This window comes from Egretta garzetta, unplaced genomic scaffold, assembly GCF_000687185.1.
Source record: "Egretta garzetta isolate BGI_Z169 unplaced genomic scaffold, ASM68718v1 scaffold322, whole genome shotgun sequence".
In the NCBI taxonomy this organism is placed as follows: Eukaryota; Metazoa; Chordata; class Aves; order Pelecaniformes; family Ardeidae; genus Egretta; species Egretta garzetta.
In genome coordinates, this window is record NW_009259044.1 from 1,692,577 (window position 1) to 1,711,982 (window position 19,406).

Sequence of the window (19,406 nt, forward strand, 5' to 3'; positions counted from 1 at the left end):
CCTAATAGTCATCAAAATCTGTATAAACCTGCACTACAATACATAACATCTCATTACAACGTTTGCTCAAAAAATCAATGCATATCTAAGTTATTTGTGTCAAAACTCATTTATTTCCACAATAACATGGACTGTCAAACCTTGACATCCTGTTAATAACATCCAGTGCATTTGCATATTATTCAAATATTTCCTTTTATGAAATGGGGGACTTTTACTTACACCGTCCTACTTGCAGTGCTTCATATATTTGCACATTAGCTCAATTCACATAGTTATAGAAGGGTTACCTGTGGCAACTAATTATACTGCACTTTATGCATATTAATGAGCCTTGTGAGCAGCCATCCTCTGTTCTGTGTTGAGATGAGGGGGGAAAAAATAACAGTGTAAGTGGGAGACCTATTACAGGCAAAATGCAGGCGAGTGGAAGACAGATATTTTATAATGTTTTGTCTTTGATGCCCACAGCCTTTTAGAACAGACTAACCTGAGTGGGAAAAATACCTCACAGCAGTCCCAGCAGCTTTGAGGTCAGATGTGAAAAATATTACCTTTTTTTTTTCTTTATTTCTTTCTTGGTGTGGTTTTTTTTTTCTTTTTTTTTTTCTTTTCTTCTTTGCTCCCTGCTCTGTTGCTACTTTTAGTTTCTGGATCCTGTCTTTGCAAGGTGCTGAGTGCTGCCCTCAACCCCAGTTGAGATCAGCACCTCACAAGATCAGGTTTTTAATGCGTAGCCTAAAGCCACCATCTGCCCTCTGATGAAGTAATCTTGAAAAAGGCCTTTTCACCTGCATAGATGAGAGCGACATATTTTGTTTTGAAGGAGCATTTCAGCAGCACATGCTAGCAGGAGCGGAGACCCAGCTGTAGGCTGTTTAAGCAATACCCGTGACCAGGTGTCACAAGGACAATGAGAAGAGTCGAGCCATGAGGATGGGAAGAGTTGGCAGCCCCACTGCAATACAGAGAAGGGCCACATCCTGTGCATGCAAATGCACGCACAGCGATAAAGCTTTCTTCTCCGCTGTAAAAGCAGGCAATCTGTCAGCCTAGAGGTCTGGCAGAGGGCAAGAACCATCAGAGGGGTGCATCGGAGTGTTCTTGGAGGGCACGCCATGCTAAAGGCTGAGCTGCGCTTCCTTGCTGGGGTTATTCTTGAGATTGTCTCCACCTACTTAAAAAAAAAGCTCCTGCGTTGTCACAATGGAAGACAGAAAAGGAAGATTTGATTTTATGCAACAGCAGATGTCTCCTAAGCAGTAATCACAGTGTCAGATAGAAAAACTAATCATATTTCAGTAGCTTGTTCAGATCTCTGATTAAAATTCAGTGATACCATTCCTGGATCCTAAAATGCAACAGTCATCAGAAACAAAAGAGAATGTATCATAATTAATGCAATTAAAAGAGCCCTTTCCCTTCTCTCTTTTTTTCTGGGTAAGCTGTGCTGACCTTACCAGAGATGAAACCCACTCTCCTCAGGACTAAAATCTGACTCGATGTGGGAGTAAGAAATCCCAACTCCTCATAGCCATCCCCAGGATGTCAGCACATGGGGTCTTGTGCACGTGGGAAAATAGATAGGCTTGCTTGCTTACTCCTCTCAGAAGAGGGGAGAAGGCAGATGGAGCTGTGGGCGATATGGTTATTTAGTCAGGACTGGCACTTAGCACCCCAGTCTACCCTTTCTAGGACAAGCCAAATCTCCAGATTCTGAATTTTTTCACAGTTGGTCTCTGGGCCACCTGCCATGCAAATCAGCCAGAATTTGCTGAGTAAATCCTGTCTCAAACCAGAGCAGGATCCATAGTTTGAATGTCGATGGAGTGCTCAGTCAATGCAGTGCTGGAGAGATTCAAATGTGGGTGGTGCTGAGTAGCTCTGGGGCAATTCCCTTGACATCAGCTGGCCCAGGCGGAGACCTGAATCAAGACAGGCAGGTTGAAAAGTGAAATCAGGCAGTGCCATTTCATGCTGATTGCAATTTGGGGTCAGATAATCAGTGACTTTTCACAGGGAATGCTTTCAGTGAGGATTTATTTGGCTTTGGATATGAACTATTTTTGATCAAAACCAGAATGAAAATTATTTAAACAGTACACATTAAAAAATAAATATAAAATAGACAAATAGTTTATGCTAGCTGAATGTAGGAGAATATTTTGTATCAATTTTGTGATGGAGGACTGGGGGAGAGGGTCCAGCAACAAAGGGGATGGTTGATCCTCCTTTCTCTGTGCCAGCTGGAATGATAATGCTCATTTCATTTAAAACAAGGCTATATAAATTCCTTTTTAATTTACAAGGGCACTTGAAGACTTTTGTGGACTGTATATGGTTTAATTCAGCATCTTGGATAGGTGGAAAGCTCCATTTGCTTGTTTTTATGAAAGCTTTACTCTAGTGGAGGTCTTCAGAGTAATTTTGTGCCGATTCCCATACCAACTCTGGGAAAAGAATAAGAGTATGAGTGAAAGGATAGTTAAGAGATCCAAGCCTTTATTTTATTCCAGAGCTCTGAACTCTGAGTTGCTACTATTAGGTGTTAAAAAAATACTCTAGTACTTCACTTAGAAAAGCTGACAACCTGCTGTCTTATTAACATAACTCCAACATGTCTGAGGGATCCAACACAGCACATTGATTATGTTCATGTCTCAGCCACAGTACTGATAATGATACGCTGGTAAATATATCAATGCATCACAGGCTTCGAGCGCAGAAGTCTTTCTGTGACATTTTCTGAATGAGATATGAAAATGAGAATGGCTTGTGCGTCTACTCTACTCAAGTAGCTAAGTTGAGAAGGCTGCACTGTTAGGCAGAAGTGCACCTGGCAGCGATGATTAACTGTGTGGTCTTGGTATTCTCTGTATTGTAGAGATGTCACTCACACAGGCAATGCAATAGCTTGATCTGCAGATTCCCAGAATGAGAAAAAGTCAATTTACAAAGATTGTTTTCTTCCTGAAGGAACAAGAAGTGAATTGTGCCTAAGCTGAAAGATTGGCTTTACTGGTTCTGTTCTGTTTCTGGTGGAGGGGAGCATGATAGGCCAGGAAGGGAAGCGGATAATTATTGCCTTGAGGCAGGTTAATTAGCACAGGTAAGGAGCATGGCTACAATCAAAAATATCTGTCTTCACTTCCTTTCTTTTATAGATTTTCTATGTGATTAGACAAGTCACCTAGGTTTTTTTTGAACCTAGATGTAAAATGGGAATAATAGTGCTTGCTTTCTTCTGTCCTTTATCTGGCTACCCGTGTCACGTCGAGCGCAAGGGAGCTCTGAGCTTGGGTGGTCTCTCCGTGTGCTAAAACAAGAAACTGAAAAGGTGCAGTAATAATAGCAGTTTGGGACTTTATGCACAGGTTATCGCAAAAAGATAACCCAGGAATGAACATTTCAGTTGGCTAAGGTTTGACTCTGAATTGTCAGGTTTGAAGTCCCAAGGGACTTTGTAACCAGGCGCTGGCCTTCAGACAAGGAGGAAAGTGGCAGGGCAGTACTGAATCAGGGATTCTGTATTTCATTTTTTGCTTGTGACAATTGAATTATTCCGCTAACAGCATCTATTCTTTGGACTCCCATGCTCAGTGAATTAATCATGGGTATTCATATAGGTTAACTTAAGGCACTTAAATAAATACCAAGTTTATAAGGCCAGTTTCTCTAGCATCATGATCTACCCGAAGCACAAAGCTCTCATGCAGCACCTAAAGGTTTTTCTGGTTTGTTTTCAGGAAAAGCTTTTCCCTCCAGCAGCTACCAGAGCACGGTGGGAGACCAAGCTTTTACCTTTTGCATTGGTACAAGCACATGTGAACTCTTCCAGAGCTTCTGGGATGATGGGCAGCTGCATTCGACTCCATAGCAAATTCTTTGGGTGGGTTGACCCAGAGGTAGTCAGTGCAGTGACCAGGTATCCTCACCATGGTAGGGGGGCAGAGCACACGTAAGACTGAAACATCATTTTAGCTTTGAATTTCTTTTGATACAGAAGCTAACATCTCTCTATGTCAATGACAGTGGGAGAGGAAATAAACTTCCCTTCTTGCTGAGAAATGTGGTAACCAAGACAGGAAACGGAAGATTCTGGGATCATTTGAGGAGTCCACGTGTGGTCTGATCTGGCAACAACTCACGTGTGTCCTTGCAGGAGTTCCCTCTCTGTTTAGGCCTGTGCTGCCAAGGACATGTTGGTGCTGCAGACTTTGTTGCAGCCTTGGCTTTTAGGGGAACTGAGAGCTTCTGCAAACAGCACCACTGCAACGCTGACACTTACGGGATTTTATTGCCCTTGGCAGCAATTCTTTCCTAATGTAAAACTGAGCTACTGTATCTTACAGGAAAGGACCTAAACAATGATGTATTCAGGCTGATGGGACTGGATTAACCCATTAATAAATAGGAGGTGAAGAGAGCAATCTTGTTGAACATAATGTATGCTAATGATGTGACCTGGCTAATGGAGCCCTTTTCTATATTCTGTCATTGCGCACATCAATTATGCAGCCTCAATTATCATCCTGTTTTTGTATCATGTGGCTGAGAAATGAGAGACTTAATAGAGATGTTTCACCCAGTAAAATGCCTGATTAGGTTATGAAAGCAGAAACTCAAGGAAGAGAAGGAAAAAAAAAAACTTTGTTACATTATATCCTGATTTAATTAGCCAAAAGATATTATTCTCGGTAAGGGCCTTTGAAGTTGTAGAAATATTGCTGTAGGCTCAGCAGCAGAGATGACTAACTGTCTTAATACCTACAGCAAATACACTGACATAGCACTTACATACAGACGGATCTTAGCTAAGCATTGCAAATTAGGCCAAGATCATTGTTTACTCCATGTGGTTAAGGTTCCTGATTAAGGGGAAAAGGAGGAGAAGGGACTTTTGACAGTCAGAGCTGCAGTTACGTCTAGGAGGAAAACAACAGCAAGCCCACGCTATCAGTGACACCTTGGTGCACGTGGTAGACTGCAGGGTGTGTGGTGGCTTTTGGTAGCAGTTCTCAGATAAATGTGTTTCCCCCTCTTTGCTGGGTGATCCTCTCCTTCCCTCTTCCCTTTTTTCTTTTGTTTTTACATGCGAGTTACAGTGAGTTGCCTTAAGTTTTACTGGCCTTGGGATTCTGTGTCCCTGTTGCAACCCTGGTGACGGGGATGTGTCAAGATCACTGAAATCTGTCAGGTTCGCTCTTTGTTGCCTCAGGGTGGTTGCAGGTATTTCTCCTGTTTCTGATATGGATGCAAATGACAGTCAGCCCTGCAGGACAGGGTAGGACCTTGGGGACAACCCGATGTGTGACGAGAAGTTACCAGAGGGAAAAAATGGAAAAAAAGACACTTTTTTTGCAGTAGCTGAACCATTCTTATAAGAGGACCTGTGACCATCATCTTGTTCTTGCTAGACAAAATCTGTAGCTTTTGACAAGGTGGGAAAAAATGTTGTGGAGAAGGAACGAAGCAGTGGGATGAAGGTGGACCGACTTAAGTCATCTCTGCAGTCCTTAGGGCAGATCCAGACTCCATTGCCTTCAGCAGCATGGTGACTTTGCACCAGGGACAGGTCCCTTTCAGACCTGGACTGAAGACAGCTCTCTGAGTTTTCTTCCATGGTGGCAGGAGCATAACTACGAACTCCGTATTTTATTTTGTTTTAGAAATAACCAGCCAGCTAGATTCCTGATAAAAATCACAGGTCTGATTCACACAGTTTTTGACTGAATTGCAGTGGCACAGAAAGCTGGTGTAAAGCAAGGGTAAATCAGGTCCTTGGCGTGTGTCAAAGTTGTTAGTTTTTCCCTTCCCTCAGGGTCTTGCCTGCCATGATAAGGAATGATGTCATGCTCATTGAGAACATGATCGGAATGACAGAATGCCCAAAGTGCTATATTTACTCATCCGTTCTTGGCCAGTCCATCTTCTGCTCTCAATAAATAAAATCAGGAGAGTCAGGGAGAAATAAACACCTGGGCCAACTATTCCAGCTGTAGCTCTTCGGTTTGAGTGCCTCCGCTTTTGGCTGTCTGTCCGGAGAAGCGCATTTATGGCCTGACTCCGAAGAGCTGAGTTTGCAGCTGAAGCTCCTCTTAACTGCGGATGTCTGTCGCTTCTAAAAATGGTTGATATTGACCTAAGCTTTTAAACGCCTCCCTCTGCAGTAGCCAAATAAAATAGCAATAAAACTGTGATTTGCGAACTTGGAGCAGCATGTTGTCGCAAGCTGTACTTTATCACTGGTGCTAGCAGGCTGCGTAACTCAGCATTAAGTTTCCTTCGTGTCATACGCTTTGTGGACAGTTAAGCTGTCTTCAGATGCCCTGTTCATACCAGCCCAGTGGTACGCATCTGTGGTCTAATGTGCACAAGAGGTAGCACCAAAGAGCAGGAGTCATGTATATTAGGCGGCTAAAACTGGTCAGGTCACTTGCTCTCCGCCTAAGGAATGGTATTTAAAGACTAGGGGCTATGGTGAAATTAATTTCATTGATTTTTTTTTTTTTTTTAACATACCTTGAACTGCACCAGCCCCAGTGAGCTAATTTTGTGCAGAAAAGAGCTGTCTGAAATTTTTAAGATCATAGAATAATAGAATCGTCTAGGTTGGAAAAGGCCTTTAAGATCAAGATGCTATAAGACTTTTAAATTTGAAAACAAAATTTTAAAAACTTTAAGGTTTTTTGCATTAAGGAAGCTCTTGTTAGAAGCAGTGAGGTGGATTGATTCTTTTCTTCTACAGGTCCTCAAACGATGACATTGAAATGGTAGAAAACGGTGGGTTTTAATTTCTACATCCCCCCTTTCTTGCACACATACACTCCTCACAAGCTTTACTGCAAACTTCAGTTTTAATTTGCGTGCCTTTGTGGCCAGGAGTGGGGTCATGCTTTTGAAGTATATGCTTCATTATTGCTTTGTGTACTTTCCTATTAACTTCAGCACAGTATCCAGCTTATCATTGCTTGATCCTTCATGCATCTCAAATGCAACACTAACTGCTAGACTGCATGTGTTTCCTGACCTTCTTTTCATTTCTATACAATGTCCATATGATCTATCGTAGCTTTGAAAATTCAACTGCAGGGTAGAGATTTCTTTGCCAGAATTGATCCTTCTCTTTTCCTCAGAAACCATCAGATAAAGGAATACTTGTGACAAATAACCATGAGAAAGATCACCACATTAGAAATCTTTTGCTTTGTGCTGTGCTAGCTCTGTGTAATTTGGATGGGTCCTCAGTTACTTGTCTTTCACCTTTGGGGTAATTATTTGCTTGCGAGTGACGAAGATTCTTGATCCCATTTTGACCTGCAGAACTTCTGATAAGGAAAGATTTGCCTTCAGGCTTCGGTCCACAAAAGCCTGATATTCCTTTTTTTCACCATCACATTATATTAGTTGGAGAAGCTGTACAAGATGAGAAGCTCATTATAGCTTTAGGGTCATCACTGAATGACTTTATCCAATGGCCTTCAAGCACTTCCACAAGGGCTTTCATATCATCCCTATTATAATAATCTTGTATACATTGTTTTAATTTCTATATCCTTTTCATCTGGCTACTGAGGGAAGAGTGTTTTACAATTATTAATGTATTTAGCCTCAGAGCTTGTGAGTTAGAGAAAACTTCATTATGCCCAGGGCAGGGGTAGGTGAATTGAGGAGCAGAGAAAGGAAAGCGTTTGCTAATGGTCCTGGAGCCTAACTCACGCCTCGCTCGCTCTGTGTGTGACTCAGTGATGAATAAAATCAGGGCTAATATGGCTTCAAGCAGATCTTTCGTATGGTGTTTTGCTGTGTGATAATATCATTACTGTTTTTTTTTTTTAAACTAAGACAGAGTTGTTCTGTGCCTCTTGTCTGGAAGAGGTTGAGTTTTACTAAATTTGGACAATTTGGAGTTTTCTGATAAAAATTATAATCTATGCAATATAGAAGAGGAAAACCAAAATGTTTGGGTACTTAAATGATTAATTCAGAAGAGCTGTAATTCAGGTGCTGTATTCTCCCATTCCCTTCCCTGCGGGGACCTGCTTTCTTGTGGCACAGAGCAGTCACACTGTGGGTACCTGGTTTTGATGGATTGTGGAAGATGGAGCTGGGATCAGAAAACCTGGCAGGTGGAAAAGGGAGAGAGCACGAGACCTGCTTGCTGCATCCCTGCTGAGGCATCATCTTGCACCGAAAGCAGGCCCTTATCATAAGAAATGTTGTTCAGTTAAAACTGCATTTCAGTTGAAACTTTTCACCAGCTCTATGCTTGCTTTCACTTGCAGTTTCTTCTAATGTTTTGCCCACAAGGTCTCTGTGTAATGAAAAATGCCTCCTAATCCAGAGGTGACCATTAAAAATGTGTGTTAACCAGGCAGCATCATTTACAGGCAGAGCTGCAGCATCCAACCAAAACTGCCTTACGTGTAACCATTAATGGTTTGCAACAGCACTGGCTGTGTCAGGATAGGACATTTAAAATTCAGCCCATGCGCTTTCCATTCCAGAGAGTTTTGTGGTTTGCACAAGAAGGGTTATTGATAGTTTATCCAAATGTTTTTTGACAGACCCTTTCACACATTCCTCCTAGGTGGTACAGCGCACAGGGCTGTGTTTTATCACTGTTGGTTGGATGTTACCCAAGGCGGCTGTTCTGCCCTTGTTCATCACAAAACGATCCATAAAGCAAATTGGGATATCTAAATGCACCAGGCTGTTCACAGATCCCACAGCAATTATTTCGGAGTGTTGGATGTAGAAATGTTTGCCAGAGGTGGAAAGCAAGTTGTAAATTGTATGAAATCCGCTCTCTGCAAGTAGTGGCTGGTCTGAGTCCACTCTCACTTGCTCAAGGAGAAGGGTGGTCTTGGCAAACCATCCCAGCCCTAAGTAGAAGGCATATTTGGAGCTGAAATACTAAGCGCAGCCCATTGTGGATGGTCCAGGTTGGAAGTTGGACTAAAGGGCAAAACTAATCTCTTTCAGCCTCACTGTTTACACATTCTTCAGCCCTTTTTGTCCAACTTGAGGGCTGCTGGGCTGAACCCCCTTTGGCCGCTGCTTGTCATTGGGTGGTGGGGATACGCTGAACCCACTGTCACTGACTGATGTGATACTGAGTTGAAATCTTCTTTCTTCTTACATATAGGAATTGCCTCAATGACCAGCCAGCTCTCTGCAGGCCATGGCCAGGAAATTCTTGTACTGCATGGGGCCTATAGACTGAGTTTGGGAACAGGGAATTAGAACTCTGAATGCCAAAGCTGATGGATGTATGCACCTAGAGCATGTGATCAGATGTATATTTATCATGTGTGTGTGTCTGTGTGGATGTATGTTCTTGTGCATGTGTTGCATATGGAGATGGTTATTTGGTAAATGTCATGCATGAGCAATATAGGTGATGCGTCTTCTCTGTTTCTGTGCCTGATGCACCTGTACCCATGTGTACAGTGAATGCTCTTTCTGTGTCTGTATATAAAAGCTGGGAGAGCTGCGTGAAATTTGGACCTTTGCTTTCAAGTGATACATTATCAGATCATTCCTTTGCTGAACTGGTTGATCTGATTAGAGGTGGCTTAAAAAAAAAAGTGAAGTGAACAGGTGGCAGACATAAATACACAGCTGTGCATTATTGCTGATTTTATTGCTTTTTTATAATGTTGTCCGTGGTTATTTTACAACAATTTTCTCTATTCGTGACATTGCTGTAAATCTCATTGTAAAATGGCCCTAATGTGCAATGAATACCATTAAGCAAAATGGAGAAACTTAGAGAATCCCTCTTTTGTTATGAAGAGAGAGACAGGGAGAGAGATGCAGCTAGGGGGAATAGCAGAAAGCCATGGGGAAAGAATTAGGGGACCGAAAGGCTTGTTGCGTAATGAGGGTAAATCTCCACATGCGATGCCATAAAAGCATCGCGGGATAAAGCAATATCTCGTTTGACCCACTAGATGGAGATGGAAAGAAGCGTTTTCTACATGATGATATTCCTGGTAGCTGCCTGATATGTACTCTGCTTGCTTATTGAATGGCTTTTACTTACAGTATCTTAAGCCTGTCCTTAAAGCAATTACAAGATTTCCCCAGAGTAACATTTGGCATGTGCAGGCTATATCTAGGCTTTTAGCACCGACTAATTTGCCTGGCCTAATTTTGTATATGTTCCCATTTATATTCATGGTCAGTATCTATTGTAGTTACAGGCTTTTTCATATAAAAGGCACCTCATTCTTTTCTTAATTTTATTGAGAATTAATACAGCTACGTATATGTCAGCAGGATGAGGCTAGAGAATTGGAAATATTTTTCCTTCTGAAAATCAGTATCTCAGTGCCTCTATCCGTCATTAACTTTGCTCACTTCTTTAGTACTAAAGACTTTAGACCCCTAAAGTCTTTAGGGGTTGAGTCCTCTGGCTAGGACTGACTGAAATACAGAATTCCCTTTCCTTTGAGAAGTCCAGCACCTGTGATTGATCCAAAATCCAAGGCAAATCTTGTGAATGTCCTGTCGTGAAAAATGTCAAATTCTCTGAAATGTTTTTGTTGGTGATGCATTCACCCCCTTTTTCTAAAAGTTGATTTCATCACAAAATGAAGCCAAAAGTTTACAAATGCCTCAAACTCAGAAATTTTGGGATTGAGGAAAAAAAAACCAACCCAGAACTCCTGGTGCATGATTTTTCTAAAAGAAAAGGTAGTGGGGATGCCCAGGCTGTGGCAGCCTGTGTGCTGCACGGCTCCACAGCTGCGCTCCCTCACTACAGTCACATTTGGAGCGCTCTCATCTCCCGTGTGCTGCTGTGGCACCGCATGCTTTTCCAGACACTCAGCTTCCCGACACAGAGCCCAGCAGCCCAGCTTAGCTAGCAAAGCCTGAAGAAAACAGAATTCCCATCCAACAGCCCCCTTGGAATCCATGCCCACGGACCCACTGCAATGTGTCGAAAGTTTACAGGGCATTTCTGACAAAATGTTTTGGATTCAGCAAAAGAGCGTCTTCCACTGAAATCGTGTGTTGCCTGAAAATTTCTGACCAGTTCTGCACTGATTGCTTTGGGATGTGGGGAACAATTCAATGAATACCAGAAGATCATGGAGCATCTTCCGTGTTGGGAGCTGGAACAGCCTTTGCTGTATTTTCTGAGAATCTCTTTTATTGAGGTTTAGCTGACAGGGTTCACTGTGTGACCAGGGCAGGCTAAGGGCCCGCAGCTGAGTAGTTGTGGCAGCTCCACTGACGGATGGCGAAACACAGAGCTGCTGCAATTCATTTGCCCTTGACTGCATGACCATCTCTTGAGCACTAGGCTGGCTTACAGTCCCCTTCCACTGTGCAATAAGCTGTATTCTTGCAATGTACCTGCTCTCTTGCTTGTAAAGGCTCTGATGGTTGAGCAGAGAAAGCGTGTTTGAACATGGCCACGAGTGTTATATGAATCATGTAATACTACCCCACAGGGCCATGCTCCAGCCGTTAAGGTTGTGTATCTCCATGCACTGTTTGCACCTGAAACATTTGCTCCAGTCTCTTGCAACCCCCAAAGGACTGACAGCTCCAGAGCAGCACTTAGTCTTTCGTGCTTTGCTTTTCTTTCCTCTCTTGGCTGCCACTCACTGCATGGGGCAGAGATGTGTGTACAGATTTCTGCACCCCTCAGACAGCAGCCATCCATTTGGAAATGTGGGTCCCAGGGCTCAACGTGCTCCACACCTGCAGGTCTTGAGCTTTGCAGGGCAGAACCTAAGACGCTTGTTAAGTTGTTTATTCAGTGTTACTGCCACTTTTGAGTCTTCAAAGGGGTGAGATCAGAAACCACTTCAGCAGACCCTTGTCTCTCAACAACCAACTTCATGAATCACTTCCAAGCCTGCCAAATGTCAGCAATGTGAACAGGAGTTATAACACTTGGGGCTGCTCTTGCAGAGGAGCTTTCCCCTGCAAAAGCTTTGGCCTCCATATAAGATAATGGGTGATTTTTAGGAGGTGGTGATATAAAGGATGTCAGAGTAAATGCTGTAATGGTCTGCTGTGGGCTTGAACTCCACAAAGGAGAGAAGCAGTGCAAGCGTCATTCCTCTAGCAGGGGCCACAGCTTACCAAGGGTGGGGGATTTGTCCTGCCCATGATTGGGAAACTTCCATGAGAAGAAAATAAGGAATGGGTCTTGTTTGGGTGGAGTTGCCTGTAGGCTTGAAATGATGCTGAGCTGCGGTGAAGGGCAGGTACCACTACTGAGTGACTAGCATGTGCTTCATGTGGCTTAGCCATGCTGTCTCATAGACCATGGCTCTGGGCAATTGCCCTGGTCGCTCGTCCCTCAAAACTGCCTCGGGAGGCTTTCTGCAGTTAGCAATCTGTTTTAATCCTTAGTGAGATTATTTACTCTCATACTTCAGCTCTTACAGCTGAGCCTGTGTCTGGTCGCCTTTCCGAGCTGCCCAAGCGCTCGCTGTGCCTTGTTGGAGGTGAATTTTCAGCTGTGCCAGTAGAGGCTTGCAGGGAAGTTTGTGCTATCCTTAGTCATGCTGCTTGGTTCCAGCAATTTCATTTGTCCCACAAGACCACAAAATGCAAAAATCACTTACAAATGTATAAAAGCCCCCAAACCACAGAGCACCAGGCAGAAACACTCTTTTACAAGCCACTGATTGCTCCAAGGGTCTCTCTGGCACTGGAAGCCCACCATTTGTTGGCCTTTTGTAACCAAATACACAAACTATATCTCTCAGGTGGCAGGGGGAGATTGTTTCCAAACCTAAGTGCTGTCACCAAGAGTATGTTAGAGCAGTGGAAAAGAAGTATTTGTTTAAAGAGGGATTACATTTTCCAACTCAGAAATGTGTAAGGTTTTTCAAACTGATTGAAACTCTCTCTCTCTTTCTCTGGAGAGGACAAGTGTGTTGTCTGGCTGTAAACTGAAGTGGAAGGAAATTGGAGTAAGGGTTTTTTGATGAAATTTGAACAATGCCTTTAGAATGTCCTCAGATAGGCAGCAAATATGACACTGCAAGGGGTGGTCAGGACTCACTGGCTCTGCAAAATCCCACTTCCCCGCTGGGAACCCAGAGCCGCTGCCCGGCATGGGGGACGTGCCAAGCCAGGGGCTCCGCAAACCAGCTGATTTTTCTGTGGTAGGTGTGGGTGCTTATAAGAACAGAAATTAAATCTGTATAACAGGTGCAGGGTTACAAAAGGCAGATTGATCAGCTCATGTTATATATGTAAAGGGCAGTATACCGAGTATGAGTCTAGTATTTCTGTTATTTGGTGCTCAAAATTCCTGCTAACTAATATATTATGCCTTTTGTTTCTCCAGTACAAACGACTGGGCGCTGTGAGTATTCTTGCCCCTGGGGTGAAGCTGTGCTCCCAGTTCCCAGCACAGCGAAGCAGTGGGGGGGGGGATAGCGGGAAATGTGTAATCACACGGGACTAGGATGAGGAGTCGCTGTGTGGCGAGAGCAGGCCAGAAAATTTCTCCTGTGTTTAAATCAGTGGAAGTACTCTAATGGGAAGAGTTTGGGATGGCTGGCGGCGTGCGCAGGAAGAAATGTGAGGGTGGAAGATGTCTTGCGTGCGAGCGTGAAGGGAAGGGGAATAACCTCTCCAGTGTGAGGAAGTGAGAGGGGGGAGTCGTGTTTGGTGGCACAGGCACCCCTGTGTGTGAGGGAGGTCTTACACAGTGAAGTTAGCCCTCTGCTGAAGTAAAAGCCTTTGAAAGGGAAACCGGCAGGTCAGTCTGTTTGACCTCCGGAAGGGGCACAAAGAAATAGTGGTTTGGTCCCCTTCACATGTGGTGACAGCTTTCTGTGCTGGGGGGCACACGACCCTGGACATCTTTAACATCCCCAGGTGTGATAGAGACACGGGTAACATGTTTATCGAAGGATCTGTCTTTTGCATGTTGTAGCCCGTGTATCTATTTCAGGGTAGAGCAGCTTCATTTAAACTGCCTGGAAAGATTAAATTATATTATTCTCGTAACATGACAAGAGGGTGACAGACTCCGGTTTCACCGCACAATGGTACACAGTGAAGCGGAACTTGGGACATGTACCTGCTCCCTCCCGGGGAGGAGTGTATCGATTGAAGAGCTGTGTAGTGCATTAGAAGGATGAGAAAGCGTGGATTAATTTCAGCAATCTGATGTAAAACACGAACATCCCCTTCTTGAGCTAAATCTCAAAGGGGGGTTCTGGGCCTGTCAGGTGTCACAGCACAGGCAGAGCAGGGGACTCCGCAGCACCGGGGGGGACGGAGAACCAGCGGAGGAACAGCTTTAGGTTTTTTCATCTTTGCTTTGTTGTCATATTCTGACCTCGTAACAAATAAATGCAACTTTGCAAAGACAGAACAAAATAATCCATTTTATTTTCCCAATGGGAGCAAGCACAGTCCCTTGTTTGGTGACCAGCTGAGGGAACTAACAGAATTTCACTTTCAGATCTTCTCCTTGCCCTTTGGCAGATCTGCATAGGTAAAATTTGATTTTGATGGAAGTCTGGCAGAGATGATCTCTGGGCCTCTTTTTCTTGTTTGCAAAAAATCATCTCCCTATCTTACAGGAGTGTTGTGACGATTCATGCATTAAGGATTGTGAGATGCTCAGATTTGGGGGGAATTCATACAGGTGACTTAGACAACGATTCACTGCTTTGCAGTGCACTAGGCAAGATGAGCCAGGCATATCGGATTAAAAGACAGTTAGATGGACATTCAGTGGTTGGTAACATAAACATCAAAGCTCTGGCAGAAATACATATTTGGCTTGCAAATTTGTCTGTTCTCTTCAGTTTTGGCAGGACCTTTAAACCTTCGAGCTCTTCACTAATAACATGGTGAAGTGTCTCCACAGCAAGTTTTCACATGTGATGCAGAAATATTTATTGTACTAGGAAGAAACCGTGGAGTGGTGCTGATGGCTTAAGCTCCTGAAGGCATCCATGCAGTGGGAAAATCAGGCACCAAGTTAGCTCTGACAGTAAATCCTGCAGATTCTCATGGCCAATATCAGAGGACCTGTAAACCTTCTTATATCCCTGGCTGCTTACTGCTTACAGTTCCTTATGGTACAGGAATTCCCATGGCTGGCTCACACACCCTGACTTTGATGCTAGAATAGGCTCTTGCTCAGCACTGAAGGGAGCCAGTTGCTCCGGGATGCTCTCTCAATTAGATGTTTGATTTGCTCTGAGGAGGAGGGGAGGATTTGTCAGGAGGGGAAGGTGGCATTGCTGCTTCTCTCACACCCAGCTTTAAATAGCTTCTTGGGAACACAGACCTCTGTATGCTTTCTCCCAGGTGAACACATCAGGGTCTGAGTGTTCTGCATGATAAATGTAAACCTCCAGAGCTTGGAGTATGAAGCATTTAGGAATAATGAGACTTCTTTTTGTATTTCTTTACATGGGGTCACATCTTGACATCAGGGGAATTCTGCTTAAAAGCTGACATCGCAAGACTGCTTAGCGGCTACTGGCTTGACTAAGTAGCTACCATCAGTACATGTGCAAGCCAGTTTGTTTCGGAAGGTTGAATTCCTAAATACTCCAATCATACACACAACTGCTTACACAAAGCATCAGTTATGCTTACTTCACTAATAAGATTTAAGCGTGCAGTGTGCTAGAGGCAGCGAGACCATACTGCGCAACAAATGCTGTTCTCTGACAATGGCGACTCGTGCTCCAGGTTAGATGCTGGTAATTTATCACAACGGCTTGACAAGTTTCACAATACATCAGGTAGATTTACTCTCACTTTCAGCTTAATGTTCCTCATTCTCTTATGTTCTAGAAATGGTCCTTCGGTGAGGTCCGGAGGCTGGGAAGCTGGCTTAGAGGTGTAATGGGACTCACTCGTGGCTATCGTCAAATGTAAAATTGTTGCTTTGAATATTGTCTGCAGCCTTTAAGATGCAGACTGCAAGACGTTAATGCTGCCAAAGGGTTTTTCTTAGTAGAGAAAAATCTTCCTCTTGATATTCAGCAGTTTCTTTATGGGGTTGTTTGGTCTCTAGACATGAGAAAATCCTGGCAATTTTGATCATTTGAAGAGAATGAGTAATGTGTAGTGCTTAGTACAGTGTGTCACTCTTCAAATCACTGATTATGCTTTATTTTCTATTATGTTGAATGGAGTGATTCTATTATGGACTATCATTTTCTCTTTTTACTGCATTTTATTTCAAGGATTCCTGCTGGAGCCCTATCTACAGAACATTTCTAGATTACAATTGACTACCTAAGACTGTTTCAGGAATACTTAATGGGCCAACTCAAATTAGCCAATCTGAAGAAGTGAATTTTGGCCTCGAGAGCTCTCTGAACACATGCCATTCTGCAAGCAAAGAGAAGAGGCTGTCTGCTGTCAGAATTTCAGTAGGTGTCAGTGTGGATTTTAAGCTGGATGCTCAGCCTGAGTATTTAGGTTCTTTTCTTTGTGAATTTATCACAGTCCTATTCTCAGTTATCAGGCCTTGGTTCAATTTAACCTCCTCTTTCCACACTCTGATCGAAGATTGCTGGTGATAGATGGTCATTACCTTAGATAACAGAGCCAGGACTAAGAGGGGTCTTTTGCTCCTGTGGTCATAAGTCTGCACAAAACCATGACCCAAATATCCTGCCTGTGTAGCTGGGGACTGTAACAGAGCAGCACATCTGGCTGAGGCACAGGGTGAGATACTTCACATCCATCCTGGTGCGACCTTCAATGTCCTTATCTGGCAGGAATTGCTAAGCCTGCATGGGAAGATCAAAAGAGCTCATCTCATTCGGCCCATCAACATTTGGGCCTAACTCCGATTGCTGTCAAGAGTACATCAAAGGTAAACACATGAACAAATAGGCAAATAATGGCCAAGAAGAAAGGTGGGCTGCCAGTGAGAGGCTGTCTAATCTTCAGGGAATGATATTGAGTAACAGCCTTCAGAGGGAACGTTGTGATGGCTGAGGGCAAACACTAAGCAAGGTAGAAGGCAGCAAGTGGTCAATTCATGGCAGTTTATTCCAGATTTTGGGCAGTATTTCAGCACATTTCTCATTTGATTGGCTTATCTGACTCTAATTAGTGCATTTTCAAAACTTATGTGATATACACTGTCAGGAAATACGCTGCTTATTGATGGGACCAAACTCCCAAGCATACTCTTCAAGCTACAGAATTATCTACTTCATTATATTCTTCCTCTTTAGTTTGAGGAAATTATGAAAAGGAAAAGAGCAAAATTATAGGCTGGAGGCATATCTTTTCCCCCAAAACTCTTTTTTCTCTAGTTATTAAATCTTGCAAAGTTTTTAATTTCATAAACTGAGATGGATACAGAGGCACTGATCCAATAAGTTGTCTTTCAGGGATCATTATTAAAATATCAAGGAATAATTTAATTTTCCCTCCACATGGTTTTATTTTTTCTTCTGTTTGAAACATAGTCATTCGTGTGTATGTAAGTCACCGCTGAAGAGTGCACTGAGCATTCAGGGACTGGGGGAGAAAAATGTCCAAGTGGACCCAAGCCTTTCTCAGCTATTTTCTAGGTGGTCTTCGTTTGAGTGGCATTTATCAAGTACAGAGAGCACCAGGAAGACTGATATCCATTACATAGCAATGCAGAAGTCCTCAAGAAATTAGGACAGCAACTACAGAGAGCAAGGTGCATCCTGGACAGGGCTCTTTATATTAAGTTTCTTACCCCTGCAGAAGAGTGTAGGTCAGACTAGGGGACCAACAAGGTCTGCATAAACCTCCGAAGCTCCACCTTACAGCTGTCCACCATGTGAGTATATCTAACCAGCAGCCTTAGGATGTGCTTCCCTCTCCTCACTGGTGGCCAGAGCTATTGCACATTCATTAACTGATGCCTTTTGTTCCAGGGTTGGTGGATTTCAGGACTGGTTTTAGCACTGCATCCCCTTTTTGGGGAAGCACGTAACTAGCTATTTCAGTATGGGTAATGCTTGCAGGATGTGAAGCATGAGCTTTTTTGTTTGTTTGCTTGCTTGTATAGATGAAGATGGAGTTAAGTGCGTGCTTAAGTGATTTCCTGGTGGAGGATCCAAGTATAGAACCTTGTGATGATAATTAAGGGGCCATTAGCAAAAAAAAAAAAAAAAAAGAAAGAAAAAGGTTAGCCCATATTTGATAGCAAGAATGTGAGTACCCCTCTTACTATTAAAATATTCCGGTGCATTCCCCTGGTCATGCTTTCATTGGGAAATAGCACTTCATGGAGAGGCCTCGATATGTGTACCTGTAAAATCTCTTGTGTGTTTGATGTTGGCACTTCTCTGAAGATGTATTTTTCCAACACAAGCCTGAGTCAGTAACAGACAGCTCAGAGGAAAGGCTGGGCTCCAGGAACAAATACAGCTTTCGTCTTCTCTCTTTGAGAGCTTTGGATCGCGAAAAGAAGCGTAACCTGGCTGTTCGGTGTGTTTCTGTTCTGTGTTCAAAAGTCTGATGTGGAGGAGACCAAGAGCTGGTAATCAGTACTGAGTTAATTCCTGCCTTCATCGTTGCTGCCTTGCAAACTTCAAAGCAGAAAAGCTACTCTCTTTACACCTACAAGCATAATTTCCAGAGCTGAAGCAGGGTAATTTTCACATGCAAATTCAAGAGGCGAGCCTGCCTTATCTGAGCGGGTGGACATGCTGTTTAATGGGACAACAGCACCTCTCCTTTTCTGCCCAGAAGGGGAACAAGGCAGCAGAAATCAACGGTTTTCTTTTGCTGTTGTTTTAGAGGAAAAGATGTGTACCTTTACAAAAGGGGAAAATGCCACCTTGTGCTTTGTTTCTATGCTTTGAATGCTGTTCAATGCTGGAAAAAATAGAATGCAGTTTACCATCTAGAGCTTTATATTACATTTTTCATAAGCTGTTGGAAGCATAATGCAGAAATCAAAGACTTGGCAAAGGAACAGGTCAGCTTTACAATCCCCCTTGTTCTTAGGCATTTGAAATATACAGATCTGTGGACATTAATCCTAACATTATTAATGTAGTGGGAAAACAGGGAGCAAATTTATCGTATTTACAGTTCTCACTGTTGGTTTTTTTCATATTCTCTTTGGGACAGTAATTTCTCTCATTTCTTTTTTCAAAAGCTGCTGCCTTGTCTTGAATATTGGTGGTTTTTTTCATTGACTGTAGCGGCGGAATTATTGGGAAGGAAAGTTATTCAAAGCAGAGAAAAGTGAGTGCCAGAGGACCAGGCAGGATAATAACTGCCAGTATGATTTAGGCAGGTCACTTTGCAAGCTTAGGTACTCCTGCTAAGTCATCTCAGAAATGACCTGAGCGTTTGAGCAACTCAAACCCTCTAGCTGGGCTGTTTGTTGGTGGCACAACGGTGAAGTGGGCACATCTAGCAGGTTTGCAAGCGTGGCCTCAGGCATC